General features: G+C 40.3%; 1 long non-coding RNA gene across 1 annotated transcript; it reads right to left on the bottom strand.

Annotated features, from left to right (window-relative positions):
* Positions 1–3,464: 3,464 nt before the first annotated feature.
* On the bottom strand, positions 3,465–4,997 carry LOC134008740 (uncharacterized). The gene is made up of 4 exons (XR_009928181.1): positions 4,586–4,997; positions 3,931–4,247; positions 3,765–3,836; positions 3,465–3,599 (listed from the first exon to the last, which is right to left on the bottom strand). It is a non-coding gene; the product is annotated as an uncharacterized LOC134008740 (long non-coding RNA).
* Between the last annotated feature and the right edge of the window lie 1,003 nt (positions 4,998–6,000).

Genomic DNA, 6,000 nt, shown 5'->3' on the forward strand with positions numbered 1-6,000 from the left:
TTGGCCTAAGGTCAGATGGCTGAGTGGTTAGGGAATCGGGCTATTAATCAGAAGGTTGCCGGTTCGACTCCCGTCTGTGAAAAATTATGTTGTGTCTTTGGGCAAGACACCTCACCCTACTTGCCTCGGGGGGAATGTCCCTGTACTTGCTGTAAGTCGCTCTGGATAAGAGCGTCTGCTAAATGACTAAGTGTAATGTAAATGTAACTTGAAGCCTGGCAAGATGGATTCATGCACAAGCCAACTCAAATTAAGCCCCCACTACAAATAATTTAAATAAAACACAATTGCATGCATCTGAGCTTACCTGCTTTGAACGTCCCTCTTTTCAAACAGGAAATTGCAGCCTGAAAATATATAAACAGAGGAATAACAAATAAGATGATTTGCCTGATTTTTTGGGGTCATTACAACAAAAGATTGTTCATGATGCATAAGCCTATGACCCTTACATAAGACAACCTTTATGTTAAATTATTTGTCTTTTTCCCGGGTACTGAATTTTGGGAAGACCTTTTTGAGGAGAAGAGATGAGGGAAGGAGTAGAAAGTGGGTAACATAGAGAGAGGGTTGGTGAAGGAGGTAAAGAGAGCGAGGGACTGGGGAAAGGAGGTGCGGAGAAAGAATGGGAGGGAAGAGCAGGAGAAGAGAAAGAGTGGGAGGGAAGAGGAGGTGAAGAGAGAGAGGGAGTCATAGGATGTGAAGAGAGAGGGAGTAGGAAGAGTAGATGAAGAGAGAGAGTTTGAGAGAAGAGGAGGTGAAGAGAGAGAGGGAGTCATAGGAGGTAAGGAGAGAGAGTTGGAGGGAAGAGGAGGTGAAGAGAGAGAGTTGGAGTAAGTAAGTAAGACTTTATTTATATAGCACATTTCATACAAGAATTGCAGCTCAAGGTGCTTTACATAAAATCAATAAAAACAATAATACAAGTGATAAACAATTCAAACAAAAATAAAAATCCCAATAAGATCTCTGTTCAAGAGAGAAACCAACTTTAAACATGCATCTTAAAAGTAACAATAATATAATTAATAAAAGTAGGAAAACCCTTTTGAGATAAAATTACTTAAATGCTTCGGTAAAAAGGTAGGTTTTAAGCTGTCTTTTAAAAATGTCTAGAGTGTTTGCTTCCCTAATATTTATGGGTAATTTGTTCCATAGTTTTGGGGCGTAATTGACAAAGGCCGAATCACCAATCTTATGACTGCTTCTGGTGAGGGAAGAGGAGGTGAAGAGAGAGAGGGAATAGGAAGAGTAGATGAAGAGAGGGAGTAGGAAGAGTAGATGAAGAGAGAGAGGGAGTCATAGGAGGTCGGTGGGGGACCGGGACAAGTTTAAGGGTGAAGGTTTGATCCTGAGTGGAGGCAGGGGATGTTGCTTCTGGTGTTTCTTCTGGTGTTTCTTCACCAGCTGTGGCAAGAAGGCTATTGTGGTCTGAGATAAAGACAAATAAGGAAATGTAGACGTAACATTATTTCAATATAAGTATAACAGCCCCACAAATGAGGTGAATTTAAACAGATATAGGGTCTAATCTGGGAATATTTACTCATCAACAATATTCTAATAGTATATTCTATGTTACAAAAAGTATTTAGAAACTAAATGTAAATGCAAAGTTATAAAAAAGCATGTCCCAATGCAAAATATGTAAGATAGTATTGATAAAGGGTGGTCATTTTTTTAATGATCTCCCTCACAGGCCCCTCTGGTATGAAGCCTATGCCTGCAATGACCTCTGCTGTAACCCCCCCCCCCCTCTCTTCTCTTTCCCCATGAAGAGCAGGGGCTTTAAGTCCAGTTCATGCAGCTTATTGACCTAAAAAACAGACATTAACAAGTTATCAGGCTTTGTCCTCTGAATCAGCTCTCTTGCCATCTGATCAACTACTTTTGAAATGGTATCATACTTCTTCCTTCTTTTCAAAGTATCTACTATACTTCTTTTCAAATTAACAAAGCTAGGGGTCCTGACAGGAAGACTTTTAGATGTGATGCTATTTATTGATTAAATGATATGGCCTGATGCCAATAAAAACTGGCATTTATATCAAGTTCTGACCAGTATAGTATGGATCTGAATGGAACAGTAACCTAAGACCTCTACATTCTCACTCACAGATATGCGGGCTGAATCTATCACTCTGCCTGCGTTGCGGTGCTTCTTCACATTCTCCCCCCAGTCACCAACAGGGTTTTTCCTGGGTCAAAATGGGTCTTCGGTGCTCCCCCCCCCCCAAAAAGGGTATATATATATTCTTTTTTTTCTTCTTCTTTCTAATCAATGTATTTATTCCCAGGTGTTTTGCACCCCCTCCCCCCCCCCCGCCGAAACAACACCTATATTTCTGAACAGCTTAATGTAATAGTCTAATGTAATATTGCACATATTTTCGTCCTATTTCCCCTAAAGCAATAAAGTTTGGCTACTTAAAGACACCTTACACTCATGAAGTATGTTATAAATGGCATAAATGCTGCCAATTAATAATTGACGTAACAACTTATTGTAAATGGTCAGTAGCCTAGCCTATCGATTAAGGTAGGCCACTCTGAAGCATGTACACTGCCTGCTTCATTTGATCTTGATAGGCTAAGTATTCTGTAGCAAATAATAACAATAAACCCACTTTTTATTAATTAAAACTACTTCAGCATAATAATGCACCTAAAATATAAACTTGAGCAAGGGCAGCAATCGAATCAACAGACAATTTAGCTAGCAGGGGAAGAATACAAACAACGAAAATCACCAGTTAACTTGATTTACATTTGCAAGAACTATAGACTTATACAATAACAGGCTTAAATTAACTGACAACATAAGTTATACGACTTACAGTTCTCAAGGACGCACACATGCAATCTCAACTGCGGTGTGAAGCGCGTGTCCGTGCAATTCTCCGACATGCACTCTAACAATCACTGCTGATAGACGGCCTAAAATTTTGTATAGCCTGATTTCTGATACCGTGGCAGCAGAAATGTAGCCATAGAGGAAACACTGCACTATATATTATCATTCCAGGTTAAGAATACCAATGGAGGCTGCGTTGGAAATCGTAAATCAAACTTTTGGCAGGATTTGGAGTGGAAATTTTATTTGCATTTGTACAGGTGTATTCGTGCACGTCGGGCTGGCCCTCGCAGCGGAACGACAGTTTACTGGCCGCTCTGTCCATTCGCGCACCTCACAGTTGCGTATTGATCAGACAAGAAGACACGCTTATCAACTCAATTACTATTTATCAAAACAGAACGAGGGTTCGGCTGTAGCCTACTTGAAACATACTATTGAGAACATATTCGCTGACATGCATTGCACGCGTGATGAACACAGCTTTGTTTTTTGTTTTTCATTGCAGACTTTTTTTTGCTTTTGGCGCTCGGGATTTGTCATTGGCGCTCGGGAAAACGGCTTTGGCGCGCGCCAACATTTTCTCTATGCAGGAAAAACCCTGACCAACATGCAAACTCTCCTCCTTGGACTTAATCCTCTCTTTTGTTGAGAGGCTTGCAAAACATGAAAGGCATGTTTTGCGGTTGGCAGTATTCATGACCTGGCAGTAAGGGCAAGGCCTGCTTTTGGGTTTGGTCATTTTCTGCAAACATAAACACATTGACATGTTATAAGCATTACAAGTAAGAATATGAGTAACACACATTAAATAATTCTTATTCTTACATTTCATTCCTATGGCTTATGGGTATTGTAGTAAAGCATGAACTTCGGCACAATGGAAAGAAGTAATATATATATGTCTCACAAACACAGAGAGGCAGGTAGCAAGCAGAGCGGATAGGCAGGCAGATGGAGAGTTGGGGTGAGTGGGATGTTTCTTTGGGACACAAGAAAGTGCAATATTAGAACACTTTGAATACAAATAGTAGATAATAGACTCGGAAGTACAAGGAGGCCGGGAACGTAGCTACCAGGTTGTAAAAACAACGATCTGGCGGTGAGTGGAGGGCAAACCAGGGTATGTCACCGCAAGTTATTGGGAAACTGGACCGCAGGTGTGGATCTTGTGCAGGTAGGATGGACTGGATCACTGGAGCCTGGAGATGCACACAAACACAGACAAACAGAAAGACAGGAAGAGCCTGTGGAGGGCGTAATACAGGTAGACAGAGATAGGTGGACACAGGTATACACAGGTACGTCCTGACAAATTATGAAATAGGCTACTGTAAGGCAAGGATATGGTGAGGTAATAAGGATATCGTTTCCAGAAAATGTGTGACTTCAACTGCAAGTAAGAAAAGATAAAAAATACAATACAATAAATGTAATACCTAGCAAGCTATGAGATGTAAAAAGGACCACGCCAGCAAATATAAACATTGGTCTGAGTCCAATAAATGTGCACCGGATCATGACCTTGCATGACATCGTTAGACTAGCTAGCACAGTGTATTAGCCTATTTTTGCAGTTTACAAAGTCAATGAATTTATATTGGTGATACAATGCACCGGGCAATGCACGTCAAACATAATAACATTAAACCAACCTAAAAAACATTTAAAAAAAACTGTATAGTAGGATAGTATCTTAAATATATGTTTACCTCATCGATAATAGCTTACCTTTTCAGAACGAGAGAGCGGAGGTTGGGTTGACAAGAAGTAGTTCCAGCCAGATCTTGAGCATCAAACTTTTCAGCGACTTGTGTGTAATAATAAAATTACAATAATGTTGGATAATTTATAGATTTTGCTGTCAGTGCATTTGACATGCTTGCTTCCATGCGCTTAAAATTATGATTAAAATAAAATGATATTCCTCCCCCGCCGGATTTTTATTTCATTTTTTTTTGTATGCATATAGCCTACGTTTTTAGATCGGTTTATTTTGTATCATTCCATTTTATAAATAACTTTTATGTCCTTAAATAAGGTTTGTCATTTATAACGTTTATGTCTTGGATATAACAAAAAAAATCTTGTTGAAAGCACATCGGCCGGACTTTTACGAAATCACCCAACTTATTTTGGTGACGTTTCGTAAAAATCCGAAAGCCGCTCATCAAAATCTATGGGAGACCTAATGCATCAAAATACAACGCCATATTCACAATTTTCTACGGGAAAAGCCGAACATATTAACTTGGAAGTCAATGTGTGTCCCTAGGCGTCAAAAAACGACGAAAAAGGCGTCCACCGGCGACGGCATAGTGACACCAAAGGGCTCTGCCCAAGCGTCAATATTTGACGAGTTGGGATGAGACTGGGTTGCATTATGGCCAAACAGCTCCACTTTAGTTTCATCAGACCACAGGACATGTCTCCAGAAGTTAAGGTCTTTGTCGCGTTGTCTTTTTGCAAACTGTAATCTGTCTTTTTTATGTTTCTTTAGGAGTAATGGCTTCCTTCTTGCTGAGTAGCCTTTCAGCCCATGTCGGTGCACGACTCGTTTTACTGTGGATAATGACACTTTCTTACCAGCTTCAGCCATCATCTTCACAAGGTCTTTAGCTTTTGTTCTGGGGTTGATTTGCACGTCGGACCAAAACACGTTCATCTCTGGGACACAGAGCCCATCTCCTTCCTGAGCGGTGTGATGGCTGGACATTCCCATGTTTATACTTGTGTATAATTGTTTGCACAGATGAGCGTGGCACCTTCAAGCATCTGGAAATTGCACCCAAGGATGAACCAGACTTGTGGAGCTCCACGATTCTCTCCCTGATTTCTTTTGACTTTCCCATGATTTCAAACAAGGAAGCAGAGTGTTTGAGGTGTGGCCTTAAAATACATCCCCAAGTGTGCCTTCAATTAACTCACATGTTGTCAGTTAACCTATCAGGAGCTTCAAAAGCCATGACATCCTCATCTGGGCTTGCCCACGTTGTTTAAAGACAGTACTTTTGGTGTATGTAAACTTTTGACCTTGAAGTAATGAAAAATTCTCTAAAATATTCTTTCTCATTATTGGGACATTTAGCAAAACTTAAATAATTTTGGTAATCCTAACGGACCTGAAACAGGAGAGGTTTAGTCTG

Source organism: Osmerus eperlanus, chromosome 22 (assembly GCF_963692335.1).
Source record: "Osmerus eperlanus chromosome 22, fOsmEpe2.1, whole genome shotgun sequence".
In the NCBI taxonomy this organism is placed as follows: Eukaryota; Metazoa; Chordata; class Actinopteri; order Osmeriformes; family Osmeridae; genus Osmerus; species Osmerus eperlanus.